Source organism: Ursus arctos, unplaced genomic scaffold (genome assembly GCF_023065955.2).
Source record: "Ursus arctos isolate Adak ecotype North America unplaced genomic scaffold, UrsArc2.0 scaffold_10, whole genome shotgun sequence".
Taxonomy (NCBI): Eukaryota; Metazoa; Chordata; class Mammalia; order Carnivora; family Ursidae; genus Ursus; species Ursus arctos.
Genome location: NW_026622764.1, coordinates 48794717 through 48812270, shown reverse-complemented (window position 1 = coordinate 48812270; position 17554 = coordinate 48794717). Strand labels below are relative to the sequence as shown.

Sequence of the window (17554 nt, the reverse complement as noted above, 5' to 3'; positions counted from 1 at the left end):
GGACACCCCCGTGGGCAGCTGAAGAGCTTCGCAGGAGAACCTGCACCTTTCGCTGGCCAGGCAGCTCACTCTCAAATCCCTAACATTAGTTTCTGGGAAAAGCTCTGAGGCTGGCATGGCCAACACCCCAATAATCCAGGGCCTTTTATCCCAGCCAGCCGGCCATGATTAGTATACCTGCCAGGGCCAGGGTCCCCCCAAGGTAGGGTTTGGCTGCTGGAAATAATCAGGGGTGCCCCCAGGTGTGACCCACCTCTCCTTTCTCAGAATCGAGATCGTTACCTGTTCACTGTCTAGCGGGGAAATGTCAGTGGAGGCCTCATTAACAGCAGACAGTACAGAGAGTCATCCTATAACTTCTGGCCTTTCTGCAGGATGTGAAGCTGATATTACAGGAGGAAGAAAAAGAACAGGTGTCATGACTTGTCTTTTTCTTTTTTCATCCAGCAACTGTCACTTACAGCGTTCCAAACAGAATGAAAAGCACCAACAGGAAGCTCAGTGAGTTGCCTGGCTTGGGAGGTCATGCTGGTTTGTTGCACTCATTGTTTTTACCAGAAAGGACAGTGACCCAGTGTCCCTCTTTCCTACTTTATCTTTCAGGATTCTCTCTTGACTTGACACAGCCTCGTGGCTGCCAAGCTCCATCCAGATCCCAGCAGCTACCTGCTTGGATCAGTCCTGGACATGGCCCTGCTGCTGGCCTTAGGCTGCCTTCTGGAATCCTCCAGAAGTTGCAGAGGGAGGGAGTAAGTGCATTTCATTCTCTTTGTTCCTCACTGTGTCTGCTAATGAAAGCTTTCTGCTATGGGGGAGAGAGACTGGCCCATCTGGTGCTCCTTTGCTCCCTAGTAAGATTATAGGACTAGAAGGGAGATAATTTGGACAGCAGCCTCTGGCTGCTCCTCCCGTTCCTTCTCTGGCCTCACCCTAAAACGCCAAGCTGTGATTTTTCAGCATGGCAATGGACTGGAACCGAGTGGATGATAGGATGCAAGGCTCTCATGGTCAAAGAAAAACAAGGTGGGGACATGCAGTACATAACAGAGTTAGCAATGCTAGTGTGTGGAATGCCTCTTGAGGAAAAGGTGCTTCCCACACTGCTCTCCCAATTAACTTACTGTGGAGCGTTTCCCGAGACTGTTATTCTGGGGGGAACTTTAAGGGTTAAATGGTGAGAATGGTCATTGCTGTTCATTATACCAACATACTGAGGTAGTGTACTTATGGCTCACACCAACAGCCATTGCTGTCAAGGAGGCAGGAAGACTATGGTCTCTCATTAAGACAAGCACAAATTGATCCAGGGTGTTCAAGGTCAAACCATTAAAAGAAGTGCTATTGTTCTGCTATTTGTCACCCTCTCTTTCTTTTAAATTTACTCCTCTCCAATTCATTGAATTCCACCCCCCCTCCTCCCCACCCTCAACCCCCCACCACTTTTAGATTCTCTTAGGGAAAATTCTGTGTTCTTTTCTGAGTTGGAATCTCATTTTGCTATTCTTGTCCATATTCTCGTTCCTAGGGGAAAAGACATGGCTAGAATTCTTGTGTGTGTATGACTGATAAAGCCTTTAGAAAAAGAGATAATGAGGCAGAGACCAACAGAGACTCAAAGACTCTCCAGCATAGATATAACACAACAACTATGTCATCTCAAAAGAAATCTTGTCATTAATATGCTGGGGATGGGAGTCCTTGTCTGAGTGGTCATGCAGGCGGGCCGCATTTACCGAGTACCTGCCGCGCGGCAGACAACTGTCCCGGTCACAGCGGGGAATGATGTAGGAGCAAGGCACTCTAATAAAAGTAAGAGGGACAGAACACAAAAAGCACTGAAAAATACAGAGAGAGAAAAAAATTTACTCTCAGAAGCACTTGTGTAATCCAGTACATCGTTCCCTGCTGCTGAGGGCGTGGCTACAGTGGCGGAAGCAGCCAGAGCCTGGAGGAGATTGTCTGGGGAGGCTCCTGGGCAGGAGAGGTGGCACTAAGCCAGATTTGCACCTAGTAGAGGGGAGATGAAACAAAGAGTTTGAGGGGGCGGCAGCAATGAGGAAGCCAAGCTCCAGGAAGGTGCTAGCCCTCTAAACTTGTTCTTCCTCCAGTCCCTCTTGGGTTAGAGCCCCTTTCTACACAGACTCTGTCTTAGCTGGCTGTGGGCCTTCTGGTTTGTGAGTGTCGGGAAACCTGAAGCTTCAGAAACGAACATTGGCTTCCTTTAATACAGGTGCCCCACCGTGTCCTCCATCTTATGAATTGCTAATGGAATAAAGACTTTTCTTTCCTTTTGTGACCAAAGTGCCAATAAGATCAGATCAGTTATGTCAATATCCTCTCTGGCCCTTTCAGCTTTGCGAGGCCGTTGAGATGCCATATGGCAGCTACAAATAATAGCCATAGGCAGTGAAGTCTTTCAAAGCAACTGTCTTGGATGTTTCCCCATTTATGTGATGTGCTTGCCATCGTCGTCCAGGCTCTGCATCCCTGCTTTAATCCATGCTTCTGGCCTCTTTGTCTTTGGCAAATCTTTGGACTCCTGTAGGATAACAACTCCTTGGTTCCTAGCTTGGTCCCCTTTCCTGGTTTCTGTATTTCCAGCACATTCAGGGGGGAAGCACCCTCATTGGCTGGAGTGCTCACCTCCTCTCTCTGCTTTCACGTGCTGCCCTTTTTACCTCCCATCCGGTCCCCCACTACCCTTCCCCTCCCCGTACACATCACCGAGGGTGCATGTGGGGGGGAAGATTCTGATACGGATGTCCCAGCGATTAATATTCTTATGCTTACTGGGGAAAGAATACTGTTAAAATAATTTCCCCGAAGTGATGAAGTAATTTATACCAAGTTAAAATACTGATAGACTAGGAAGAGCCAGGTCTGGGGGATTTGATTACCTTTTGATTACTCTAGTAGTCCTCAACCTGGGGGGTGATTTTGGTCCCATCCCAGAGGACATTTGGCAATGTCTGGAAACATTTTGGTTGTTGGAGAGAGGCATGTGGTTGCTCCCTGCTCTAGAAGTTAGGGGTCAGGGATGCTCCTTCTATCCCTCAGTGCATAGGACTTACTAGGCCTAAAATGTCAGGGTGTTCCAGATAAGACGACCTGCATTACCCTAACTGTAACAAAGTTTTCTTGTTTACATTTGGTAATTCAGTTTACCTAGGAAGAAAAAGATACATTTTTCCCTAGCTAGACAAATGAATGCAAATTTCTTTGGAAGAAATTTTTATTCTTGGCTCCTCCCCTTACTCAATGTCCAAGAAATTTCCAGAGATTGGCAAACTTTTTCTGTGCGAGCTAGTGAACATTTTAGGCTCTGTGGGATCAAGAGGCAAAACTGAAGACATTTCTACAACAAGGGAGAAAATCTCTGCTGTTTGCCTTGAATGGGCTGTCCCAGGTGGTGGGTAGGCTTTGCACCTGTTTGCTAGAAGAAGAGCAACTGGCTCAAGAGGTGGGGCCTGGTGGCGAGGTGACCCTTAGGTTGAGGGTCCATCCCCCAGCGCTAACAGCAAAGCCCCTCACATTCAAGGGGCAATAAGAGCTGGCTCTGGGTAGCAGCAAGGGTCAGCTGTGGGCTGGGGAGGCAGGTGGGGATGGAGCATGGGACACAGGGTGGGTGCCTGGGATTGGTTGCTATGACTCTAGTGCTAGCCAGTGCAAGGGCCTATGGGCTGTAGAGAAACAGAAAGATAGGGTCTGCAAGCTGTAGTTTGTCAAGCCCTGACTTGCATCATTCTGGATTTTCTATTTCAGCATCTTCATTTTTCTGAGAGGGTTCTTTCTTTTTTTCTTTAAGATATTTATTTATTTATTAGAGAGAGAAAGAGAGAACGCACAGAGGGAGAGTGAGAGGGAGAAGCAGACTCCCCCCTGAGCAGAGAGCCCAATGCGGGGCTCAATCCCAGGACCCTGAGATCATGACCTGAGCCGAAGGCAGACGCTTAACCAACTGAGCCACCCAGGCGCTGCCTTTCTGAGAGGATTCTTCTGTCTCAACCTGAGGGAATTTCCAAATGTTTCTAAAGTCTTTAGTAACAGCAGAATTTAACTTAATCATGGAGCAAAATCATATATAAAGATCATTTTCCCTAATGGGGTCAGTCCTGTTCAGCTTTATCATGTGAAGCTTTGGGTTGCTAGACTTTTGTGGGGGGCACATTGGATCCATTAAGATGTCTACATCCAGATTACCTACCAGGAAAAAAAAAAAGATGAGACTAGTAGGCATAAACTCCTTTCTATTCCCCAAACCTGTAAATGTGTAGCTCAGAATACTGGTCTGATTTTATTGGCATACTAGCAATGAAAGTTAGTCTAAGTAAGTTAAATACTTCATATATTTTATACAGAAGAAAGGGACGTAATTATTAGAAAACAATCAAAACCCCACTTCCTTTTCTCTGTTGTTGGAGAAAGAGGTACATTTGCCTTTGTATGCCACTTTGTTCAAGCTTATTCCTCTACCTGTATCCTCGGTCCAATTTTTATCTCCTTGGAAATGAGCTCTTTAGCAATCTTTGTCATTACATCCACTAACATTTTGAAAGAAGTACCATTCAAAGTGGTGAACATTTTAGAAGCATTCTTATTATATTTGCGAACAACATATTAATGCTTGCTATTTTCTGCTATGAAACACTCCAGTGGAGGTCCTAGCAGGTGCAATAAGACAAGAAAAAAAGAAATTATCTATTTGCTAGTGTATCGTCTTCTGCTCATCACTGAACTGGTATATTTTCAGTACTTTAATTGCATATGCTCCCCATAGGTGGACTCTATCTCCCATGGCTTTAGTTACAGTATATAAATTAAGTGTCCAAATCTATATTGTAAATTCAGAGTTCTGTCCTGAATCATACTCTTAACATCTAATTCTTTATTAGATAGCACCACCTGTATGCCCCAGAGGCATCTGAAAGTTGACATATCCAATATATTCAACACTGAGCTCATTATCTTCCCCTGTAAATCTGCTCTTTCTCTATGTATAGGGTTTATTCATGCCAAAATGTCAATAGTATCTAGATCGGGAAACCTCCATTTTTTCTGTATTTCCTATCATGGGAACAGTGCCAGCCTTCACTCATCCCACAATCCTCAATTCTGGGAGTCATTCCAAGCTCATCCACAGACAACTGTGCACCAAGATTCTGTTTCCTCACTGTTTTGTCATTTCTGTCCTCACTTTTCCTTTTCCACCACTATTGCCTTAAATTAGGATTCCATCATATTTCTCCATAACTATTATAATATTACATTAATTGGCCTCCCTGTTAATTCTTATACTCCTCCATGATATTGCAGTTACGGGGACCTGTTTAAAATGAAAGTCTAATCATACTATCTCCTGACTTAAACTTTTTCTGGAGTTCTCAAAGCCTTTACAGGTTAAGAAGAAACTATTTAGCGTATATGCAAGGTCTTCTACTTTCTGGTCCTGTACTATTAACAGTCAGTATTCATTTATTCTTTGGATTTATTACAACATTTACTTAACATTATGTGGTAGACATATGCATTTACATATATTTAATTTCAAAACAGCCCTAAAATGAAGGTATTGTTTTTATTCCCTCCATTTAGAGTTCAGGAAACTGAGGCACAAAGTCTTTAAAGAATTTATCCAGGATCACACAGCTAGAAAACTACATGTTTGGAATTTGAGCCCAGATGGCCTGATTCCAGAGCATGGAATACCCCTGCCCCTGTTCCCACTTCCAGGAGAACACAGGAGCTCAGGATCACCCCTTTTCCCTCCTTTTCCTTGTTTTGGGTCTTGGTTGCACAGAATCAGCTTCGTGTTTGTTTTATGACACGTTCTCAACATTGCCATGCATGGATAGTTCAGTATTTTTAATAATGTTATCATACCCCAAAATGCCACCCAAAACATGACTCTTAAGACCTTGACAATAATCTAAACCTAAAAATATGACTCATGCTTTTATTTCCCTTCCCCGTTTCTCTGAAGTTATTGTCATTCTGAACCTACTTTTGTTTTTGTATACACTTACGTGATCATCTGTTTTCCCCTACGGTATACACTTTTATTTTAGGTGATTTTCACTTCAAAAAGCGGTCATAATGCACATAGTTCTTTGAGACATGTTGTTGTGCAGTCTCACCTATGTTACTGTACTTCGACACTATGTAACAAACCGTTTTGTGCAGATACTACCTTTGATTGCTCTGCTTTGTAGTTGCTGGGCGTTGGCTTGTATCCAGGACGTGGTTGTTTTCAGTGGTGCTGCCATGCACATTCTTAGACATGCCTCCTTGTATGTGTGCACAAGTTTTTTGGACAGAGCTCATGTTCTTCGTCCCTATGCTGTACGACCTTTCCTCCTGTCTATACTTAAGAGTCATTCAATCATTAAATATTTATTGAGCACCTATGTGCTCAATTAATGAGCAACTATGTTGTTCTAGGTGCTGAGGAAATAAGGGCAGAGAGAATTCTTCCTCTTACAGTGTTAATGGGGAAGACAGAAGAAACACAGAGAAGTAACTAAACACATGAGTAAGGTGTAACATATCTTTTTCCATTTCTCACTTTACAGTTACTGCTACAACAATTCTAAACTACTGGCACAGAAGTTTTGATGCCTTCAAATCGTTGCTCATGTTGTTTGGTTTGCATGAGGTGACCTTTAAGCCTTGGTGTTTTCTATGTAACTTTTATTTCCTTTGTCTTTCAAGAGTCAACTCAGATATCTCTGTTACGAAGCTTTCAGTGGTACCTCCCTGATGAAGGTAAGCGCCCCTTCTTTGTACTCAAATAGGTCCTTATCATATCTTTATCACATCTCGTTTCCACTTTCTCCCTCCTCCAGAGTACAAAATCAAATCATCTTATCTTTCAGTAGCTCTAGTGACCAGTGTGATAGCAGGAGATAAAAAGTGTTCAATTGATGATTATCAGAAAAAATGCAGAAATCCTTCTCAAAATTCTAGGACAATATCTTCTGAAGGAATTCATGCTTGGGATTTTAAGAAAGAGGCTTAGTTCTCTATATGAGGATTTTAAGAAGTAGTTACGATGAGTGCATCCTTTTACTCATGAAAAACAAATGTAGTCTGGTCATGCCCTTACTCAAGGGAACGAGGCAACCTTATCATTAATTAATTCAAGAGACATGTTGTCAAAAGTACTTCTGTTCCTTTTGCACAAGAGATCAAAAATGAATTTGGAAAAGAAACTCCAATGAAGTGGTTTGGAAAGCAATGCAATTTAGCAGAAAAAGCAATGCCCTAGAAATGAGAAGAACTTGGTGGTGTTATAAGTAGAGGGCTTGAGCTTATGGAATGGGAAAGAGAAGAAAAATCAGAATCCTGGAGAATGTGCTCTGAAGGTCTGGAGAATAGGTATTTTATAGCGACCTTTTCATTCACAGCGATTTTTCTTACCTAGAAGAAAGTCCCCTTAGCTATTTAAACTTTAATCTGGTTTAAAGTTAAGACACATTGATACTTTTATTTTTTGATATCTATTCATAAATGAAGATATAGGTTATATCTCTCATGTCTGTATTTGTTGTTCTCCTTGCCAGTGCAACTTTTGATTGTGAAAGTACCCATAGGCCTCCCCCCATTTCCTTCCATCCTTAATTCCTAGCTGGTAATAGAGGATTATGTCAAAGAAGGTTACCCTGATTTGCAAAGTAATAGGAATTAAAGACAGTCTTTTGAGAATTCTAAAACAAAGTGGTGTCCCAGGACTGGGAAGATGAGGAAAAGACAAGAAAGATGGGAGAATTGTACAGAAAGAGGGGGCCAGAGTGAAAAAGATGGGTGGTAAGAAATTTCTGTGGTGTTTATTGTCAGAAATTGGATCTGAAACACACACAACAGCCCTGTCTGTCGATGGAAACAAAGTTAATGATCCAGTAATTGTACTACTAGTTATTTACCCAAAGAAAATAAAAATTCTAGTTCGAAAAGATATATGCACCCTATGTTTATCGAAGCGTTACTTGCAATCGTCAAGGTAGGGAGGCAGCCTAGGTGTCTGTTGGGAGATGTGGGTGAAGAAGGTGTGGTGTATGTGCACAGTGGGATACTGCCCAGCCATAGAAAGGATGCGGTCGGTCTTGCCATTTCTGGTAACATGGATGGACCTAGAAGGTATTATGCTAAGTGAAATAAGCCACACTGTGAAAGACAGATACCATATGATTTCATTCATATGTGGAATCTAAAAAACAAAAGAAATGAATAAATAAACAAAAAACTGAATAGACCTATAAATACAAAGAACAATCTGATGGTTATCAGAGGGAAGGGGAGTAAGGAGCTGGGCAAGATGAGTGAAGAGGAGTAGGAGGTACAGGCTTCCAGTGGCGCAGTGAATAAATCACAGGGATGAAAGGCACTGCATAGGGAATATGGTTGATGTTGTTGTGGGAGCGTTGTGTGGTGACGGATAGTAGCTACACTTGTGGCGAGCATCGCATAACGTAGAGAGATGTTGAATCTCTATGTTGTACACCTGAAACTAATGTCACATTGTGTGTCAGCTATGCTCAGATAAAAAATTTAAAAAAATAATAAAACCAGAAACACCCCCAGAAAACTAAAGAAAGGTTTTAATTATGGGAAAAAAAGGAAGAAACTGATGAGAGTTCAGTGACGAGGAATGCAAGCAGTGCAGGGATTCCTTGGATCTCGCTGTTCCTGGGCCCCATAGGACTGGAGCTGGTTTATGTACACAGTAAAAGCAAAGGTCTTCCGGATGACTGGCATTTGTGAAGACGTGGGGTTACGTTTAGGTTGGACTAGGCATTTGTGACTGCATGTACTTGATGAATTGAGGGTTGCTCGTAAGACTAAATAATACTGGGATGTTTCCATGTAGCTTTGAAAGTATGGGCATATAGAGCTATCAGCATCACACAGATTTCCTTTCCTTTAAAAAAAGTGTAGGTTTTTTTTTTGTTTTGTTTTTGATTATTTTAGGAACATATTTTAAGGTATTAAGTAGAGTTCAGAGGCGGTGAGCAGAAAGGATCATTTAATCGAATGACAAATACAATGGAATATGTGTTCTTCTTTTAAGAGTACTCATCATACGTATCCAGATAAAGGAAAGATACCCATTGAACTTTTATGTTTGTATCAGTTAGGATAATTTGGCTGCATGTGACTGACACCTTCAAAGAACAATGGTTTAATTAGTGTAGAGATTGACATTTCTCTCACAGGTAGGAAGGCAGGAATAAGCAACCAACGGATGATGTGGTGCCCCAGTTGGTTCATCAGAGATGTAGTTTCGCTGTAGGTCCTTGCCTCCTTATCACCAATATATGTCTTCTACTTTGTGATTCAGCTGCTTCCAATCTAGCTGCTATGTTCTCATTTCAGGGTATATGAAGAAGAAATAGGAAAAGGGGCATTCTCCTTTAAGAACACTCCTGGGATGTTTACCTTTTACTTCTGCTTACTTCGACTTAATAGGCTGGGAAATGTTACTTTATTCTGTGAAGCCAGGTGCCCAGCTTAAAATCAGAGACGGGAAAAATGTACAGTACGTGCCATCGTGTTTCATACAGCCTTAATTCTGGGGCTGTCTTACCAGTAGAGATACCGCTGACAAGGACCAACCAAACGGTGGGCAAAATGGACAGATCTTTAGGAACTGGGTGGTATCCCGTGAATGATTTAAAAATAATAGCCAAACAGATGTTAGTTGTCACTGTGTTTTAGACAAGACATTACCAGTTCTTGGCATTTGGGACTATATCACCCTGGGGAAAATTTTTTGGTCATTGAAAGGAGAGAGAATGAGAGAGATTGAGAGAGAAAGAGAGAGAGAGGGAGGGAGGGAAAGAGGAAAAATATTAAAGAGCAAGGCACATTTCTTTCTCTAAAATATTGATTTTCCATTTTAAGTTAGAGCCAAATATCAATATAGGTAAAATTGGTAGTTCCCAGAACTGATGAGAATTCACAGAGCTTAACAAATGAATGCATGGCTTGATCTTACTGCAACATATTTAGAGAGAAAAGAGTGTATTGATCAACTCGCTTTAGGACACCATCTATGAATTACTATTGTTTGAAATAGCCTTATTGTCAAAGTTTATATATGCTGTATTTTGTTCATTATAAGGGAATTCAAACCTTGCTGGTTTTGAGAAATGGTCTAATATTAGGGGTGTCATGAGGGTATGTTTTAATATGTAATATATGAATTGTGGGTTCTTGTCTTGCCTTAGTTGCTGAATCATAGTTTAATCTTGCATGAAAAAATATAGTGTCCCTGCCTCAGTTACACTCTTAGGAACATTGAAAGTATTATGGATTAGTTATTTCTGACCACAGTGGAAGACAGTGTTGTTGTAAAAAGTCACCTTATGTTATACTCTTGATTACCAAAGGGTAAAATCCAACCTTCCTAAAGGTAGAATGTTTATGAGGGTATCTTCACCTTTGTTCCTCCTTTGACTTATTTTTAAGGCAGCTTTTATTATTTTGAGTCACAATGCATTTAAAAAAAAATCAGCCTGTAGCTACAACAGTGTCTAAAGACATTCATGCTTTAATTGCTTCACATATAACATTTAGTAATTACTGAGTTGACACACTTCATTTATCTAAATTTATCCAGCTATAATGAAAGCTGCCCACATAATTTTCTATTGTGAATGACAAATACACAGTTGTATCATAACTCTATTTATTTTGGTGTGGACCCCAAAGAAACATACATGTATGCTGTATATACCTTGAAACTTCTGACCATAAGGAGGCTCCTATATCTATTTGGAGGTATTGAAGATTAGGGGAAAAAAATAGCTTGTCTTATTACGTTAAATTCTGCAGGAAAGAATTTAGCAGAAAATCTATAATAATGTTTATAAGTGGATGGTGCCTGAAGTTATTTTGTTTTTGTTTAATCAGTTTTGCCGAATTGTAAAATGTTAGAGTCAGACATTAAATTACAGATTCTAAATGCTTAGGAGTTCACAAGAACGCAGATAGGAATCCAATATTCTAGAACTCTTTTCCAGATGTGGAGAATGTAATTTAAAAGAATCAGTTAACATTTGACTCTGTCAGATTTGAACAATATTGGTAATAATCTTTTATAATACATTTTTATGATTAGTAAGGTAAGAGCCCAGTGGTATAGACTAAAGACACAAGCAGTATGGGAATTGAGAGTTTTTGTGGATAGAAAGATGCGGGAAGCCATGACCTTCTGCGGGATCATGATGGGTAGATGAATCAGATACAGATTAAGGGAGAAAAACAGAGAACCACATCCCTGGAGGGTGCAATGGAGGAGCAAGAGCTTGAAGGTGGGAATGAGTCAAATGTGCTCTGATGTTCGAAAAAATAGAGCATGCGTCCTAGGGGATGATAAGCATGGGAGTGATTAATTTGGTTGGAATGTGATAGATCTTGAACTGATCAAGTAGAGTGTGGATGAAATTCCAGGCATTTGATCTACAAAAGACATAATACAAGTGGTGTTTGGGGTGATTAATCTTCAAGTATTGCATGAAATGGTAATAGGAAATATCAGCAGTAAGACCATGGCAGCTTTCGAACTCGCCAGTGCTAAAACCACATGGGCCAATTGTTAAATCTGTAGCACTTAGAACAGCACCGGGCACATAGTGGGTACTCAGTAAATATTGGTTGGACTGTTGATGGTTTATGAATGATTGTTGTCATAGATTTTGTGTTTTCTTATGAGAGGCCAGAGAACTACTAAGTCTTTCAAGTTTCAAAAGAAAAAGTTGTAATGGTAGAATCGATTCATCCATGTTCCATATGTTTATTAATTCATTCAGTTAATAAATATTGAGCATCTACCGTATGATTAGAACTCTTCTTGTTGGTAGGGGTACAGAGGTGAATGAGACAGATGAGGTCTCTGGCCTCACAGAATTTATACTTTACTGTGGGGGGCAAAAACAAACAGAAAATACTGTGACATAGTAAAGTAATATATTTGGTTTTTGTCCTCAGTTCCTACCACAGAGCTTCAAAATTGGAATTTTTGGAATTTCCTTGGAATTTCCCGAGTGATAGGAATATCTTTGTTATGCTAATGAGATGACCATAGGGGGTCCCTCAGTAGTTTCCAGATGGGGTCACCAGAAAAAACAATTATGTGAGTAGAGGGTTGGAACTTTTGGGCAACCTGACCTCTGGGGAAGGGAGGTGGACTGGAGATTGAGTTCAATCTTACAGCCAGTGATTGAATCAATCATACCTACATAAAGAAATCCCAGTAAGATCTCTGGACAGCAAAGCCTATTGGAGCTTCCTGGTTGGTGAACACTCTGATGTGCAGGGAGGGTGATGCCCCCTGACTCCGCAGGGAAAGGGAACGAATGCTCGGTTCTCCCTCCCAGACCTAGCCGATGTGTCTCCTTTATAGCAAAACTATAATCATAAGCATTGAGCCTCCCAGAGTTCTGTGAGCTATTCTAGCAAGTTATTGAACCTGTGGGGGTTGTGGGAGCCCTGAATTTATAATCATTCAGTTAGAAGTATGGGTGGCCTGGGGTTCCTCAAAGTGTGCCTGTCATTGTGGAGGACCGAAACTTGACATGTGAAGTCTGCGGTAACTCTGGGTAGTTAGTGTTAGACTTGAATTGTGATACACCCGGTTGAGGTGGAAACCGTGTGTGTGTGTGTGTGTGTGTGTGTGTGTGTGTATTTAAAATGTTAAATGCTTGTAAATTTTTAGTGTGTCGCATTTTAAGATAGATGCCAAATGGTGAGGATGGTGTTTAATAATAGTGGAAACTAACCTGTTGCCCTCTCAGATTGTATCATGCAAAGGGACACCTAGTACACCTTCTTTTATAACTGGGACTTTGGGGTTGCTTTAAGGAGAGATAAAACACAAGTTAGACCTTGAAGGACTAGTGATATTTGGGTAAGCGGAGACGGGAGGTAAGAAAGGACTAAAGTAGTTTGAAGGCCTGGCAAGGGCTAGAGCCAGCCATCTGGATATCTGATGTTACAGTCTGCAGCTCTTTGCCTGTATAGGCCAGATAGGGGTGTGAGCATCCCATTGAAGTGAAGCTGTAAGGAGGATATGATTTTTGCTGGTATTATTATTACGAATAATGGTAACCCTCGTCTTCCTTGCTGATCATAATTTGCCAGTGTATTTTGTATGTTACCTCATGATTCTTTCAATAACATTCTGAGGTAGATTATTATTTTCTGCATTTATGCACATGAAAAAAATGATTTCTAGAGAGGCTAAGAGATTTGCCAGTGGTTTTAAAGGCAAGAAAGAGACAGACTGAGATTCCAACTCATGTCCTTACACAAGAGACCCAGGCTCTCTACACTAGACCAAAGCTTCTCTTTAAAATTCAGGGCTATAATTTTCTTGTTTGTTGTTTTTCCCACCCTGATTTACTCGAATTACAACAAAACTCCATGCCATTATTGAATAGAATAATTACTGGGTCCTGAAGGAGGATGGAGATAGAATCTGCAATTCCATGTCCGGAGCAGTGTCCTATTTCTCATTGAACAGCCAAGTCTATTCCATAAGGGTCTGGAGTAAGAAGCAGCCTGTGACTTGAACACCAAGGGAACAAGAAATGAAACATGATTTTTTTTTTTTAAACAATGGAAGGCATTTTATCAGATATATGTACCAGAAAGCAATGTCTGCAAACTATAAACGGGTTCTTTGAGAACTGAGCATAATTTGGGCCCTTTTGAAAGGATGATTCTTCTAGGAAGTAAATTTTTTTTTAACCTTGTGAAATGTCCTTCAGTGAACATCTAAGTAAATATCCGTGCACTGAATCTGTGAATTTCCATTTTGCAATAGAGTGGGATTTTGCTGAGTGTTACAGGCTCAGCAGGCTCGTGTTGGTTATTATCATGAATTTGTAACAAGATGGTGGCACCCCGTAATGTCCTCAGCCATTTCTGTTAAAAGTTATAACAATGTCCCTTTGAATAATATCACTTACGAAAATATCTTGATGGAGAAATTTTTTTTTCTTTTTAATCTTTCAAGTTTTTCAGTGCTGAGGTGAGGAACTTGGAAATGGTTGTGTTATAGTGAAATTTACTTAATGGTAAACATACGCGGGAAACCAAACTTTCTACTTTTCTTTATTTTCTTTCTTTTTTTTTTTTTTAAAGATTTTATTTATTAATTTGACATAGAGAGACAGCCAGCGAGAGAGGGAACAGAAGCAGGGGGAATGGGAGAGGAAGAAGCAGGCTCCTAGCGGAGGAACCTGATGTGGGGCTCGATCCCAGAACGCCGGGATCACGCCCTGAGCCCAAGGCAGACGCTTAACGACTGAGCCACCGAGGTGCCCCTCTACTTTTCTTTAGAAATAAACACAGAAGCAAATGAAATGTTCTAATGTGCTCCCAATTAGCACATTCATTAAGGACTATGTTGAACGCAGTAATGAACTTTTTGCTTCTGATTGAAGATAGAATTCACAATGATAAATTAGTGAGTATATCTGCTGAAAGTTGCCAAATTATAGGGCTGAATGAATACTACTAATAAAATCACTCACCACCCACATGAAAATGATAAATATGAATCCAAAAAACCTGAAAAATATCCTTCACAAGAACGTAGATCTTTCTTTGAGGAAATGCCAGGTAAAAATTAATCTTGAACACTAATGTGGCTTCATCTGGTTGATTTGTCTGTCCCAAGAGTTTGGGTTTGAGGCATTAGCTTTTCTGTGTGCAGACAAGGGTGACTCCTATTAAACATAGAGTGGAATGAGAGAATCTCTTATTTCAGGTTTATCAGGTACTGCTAACACCACAGGAATCACTAAGCTTGAGGCATGTTAACCAGCATGAGTGTGAGCTGGCTAGAGGAAACAATTTGAGTGCAGATCACGCTAGGAATGGAACGCCCAGAAATCCTAAGTATTAAATCCAACTCTGTTGCTGGTGGTGGGGACAGAGGCCATCGAAGTGGATGATGAAGATGTGACAATGATGGTGATCATTATTAACAGTTGTTTCCATTTGTTGAGTTGTTCTCCATCAGACAATGTGTTATGTATAAAGATACTTGATGTAGCTTTATGTGAAGAAATGATTACCATTCTCTTTCTTCAGAGGAAAAACAGAATACATCAGTATGTATATATATATTTTTTAATTCAGTACTTTCATGATGATTTAGACTCTCTCTTTACCCTCCCCCCCAACATCCTCTCTGCCTGGGAGGCCCTATTTTCTCTCCATCAATCTGTATGGCTTTGTATATTGGCTACTCCAGAAGTGTTTACCTCCATGACTGTCTACTCTCCAACTTAAATAGTTTGCCAATGTTACTTTGTTTCAGTATTTTTTGATAATTTTATAGTTTTGTTTTCCCTTCTCCCACTCAAAGTTCTTCAGAGTTAGAGATAGGTTTCTATTGCTTTTGAATACTCCCAAGACTCTCCAGTATACTGCTCTACTTAGAATAGAAATCCAATATGTTGTTGTTCAGTGAGATGAGAATCTATCATGTTTTTAAATACTTCTGAAAAATGAGACTCCTCTGCTTCCCTTGGTAACACATCCCAGGCTCTATCAGCCTTAGCTGTCAGGAAATTTGCCCTTCATTCTTATCTGTATACCTCATGCCATTTCTCCTCTTCACGGAATCTTTCAGACATTCTTTGTGTGATGGCCCTTCATACACTGAAAGTTTGCTTCATGTCTTCCTTGAGCTGCTTCTCAAGACAAAATAATGAGCCTTCAAAAGATTATTATGGAGTTTTCTTTAATATGGATGTTTTCCCTTTAATTACGTTCAAAAGAATTTACATCAGAGAAAACATAAGAAACTAAACAAAATAAAAACTAAGTAATTTTCCTAATTCTCTTGTATTTTTGCTTGTAGAAAAGTCATAGTAACTTCTGTTCTTCAAAATGGTTGTAATGATTACTTTTGAGAGTAGTGAGTTGGTTGCAAGGCTTTGTGAGCCTGGGTTTTCTAAAAGTTACATTCATAGATATTTCTTTTTTTCTTCTGTAGAAATGTAGGTTTTAGTTTTCCTTTAACAACTTTTTGATTATAGGGAAAGAGATTGATAAATTGGCAAGGTGCCAGACTACTTCTAGCCAGAAATGTTAATCTTTTTATTCCATTTTAGTTGTGTTTCCCCCTAAGAATATTGAGTCTGTGCTTATAAAGCTGGGTTTTCTCATGCCGGTAGATAGAGGTATTGGTGCTCATAATGGATATGTTTCAGTATTTTCCCTGAGCAGACCAGTCTCTAATCCCTGTTTTAAAGTCTTTCCTTTAGTGTCACATTACAAAATTAATCTTTCCATTTGCTTCACTCCACACCATTTAATACCGTTTGACTCCGCATAAAACACCATGACATGAGCTTTAAATAAAAGCTGGATAGGGCTAAGTTGTGTGCATATTGTGTTTGGGATTAAGAAACTAAATTCGACAGGTAATGGAGTAGGATTTAACTGCTCCGTGATACTAAACTGTGAGATGTCATGTCAATCATCTGTCCAGGAAATATAAGCTATAAAAGGAAAGTGAGATGTATTTCAGATGCCTAATCACACAAGCAAAAGGTTAGCTCCTCAAGGATGGGAGTTTGCAGACTGCTACCTTCATCTCTGGAGGGGATCCTGGGAGTTAAGGCCATCATACAAATAGGCTTATTTGCCTGAGGATTAGATAGGTTTCCTAGGAGACATGATAAAGAAACGTCCATGACAAATGGCCAGTTCCTCATATTAAATAAAGGGAACACAAAACTTTAAAGCAGTGGGGGAATGGATGTAGGGTGTTTGGAGAATTTCCTACCTGTTTAGTAGAAAAAGCATGTCATATATAGAGAAGAGAAATAGAGTTTGAAATATTTCCTGCTAAGATTGTTATCAGTAGCATGAAATACTTGTTCTTATCCTTGATGACCAACCAGTTTTGAACTCAGTTTTATATTTAATCAAAATAACTATATCCATCAATTCTTTGATAAATTTTATTCTTCTCTGTGCCATAACTTAATATTTTTTCAACCAATTTAACTGTCCCTTTTTTTTTTTTTTAAACTGTAATTCTTTCTTTAAAGGAGGTAGGACACAGTTAATAAACAAAAGATAAAACGTCCTCTGTGAATAAAGATAACCTGTCTCTCCGTCTCTCTGGTCTGGAGGATGACACAGAGAGGGCTGGGAAGTGAATCGCTGAAGTGTGTGATTACACATCAGGCCAGCGTCTCAGCTTGATGTGCGGCGCTTCTACTGCGCGCTTCCCATTAATGCTGATTGTCCAATTTAGTGCTTCATTAATGAGCCATAGACCACTTGTAAATTTCCGACTTACAGAATCAACCACATTTAAAGTTTTATTCTCCTGAAAATGTCTCCACCTGACAAGCTGATAATAAATACTTTGCATTCTTCCACCCACTTAACCCTTCTGTCATGTCAGTTTGGGCTATTGTCAGTCGGCATTCCCGTTTCTTAAATGTATGTAACATTTATAGCAATAATAATTATAAGAGCAAACAATTTTATGGCATTTATTCTGTGCTAAGTTTAGGGCTTAGCATCA

At 40.2% G+C, this 17554-nt stretch overlaps 1 long non-coding RNA gene across 1 annotated transcript in view; it reads left to right on the top strand.

Annotated features, from left to right (window-relative positions):
• LOC113251390 (uncharacterized) overlaps positions 1-17554 on the top strand; it is a 187097-nt gene that overhangs the window by 51453 nt on the left and 118090 nt on the right. The window contains exon 3 of the long non-coding RNA XR_008957938.1: positions 6709-6762. This is a non-coding gene — a long non-coding RNA (uncharacterized LOC113251390). The remainder of the gene's footprint in view (positions 1-6708; positions 6763-17554) is intronic.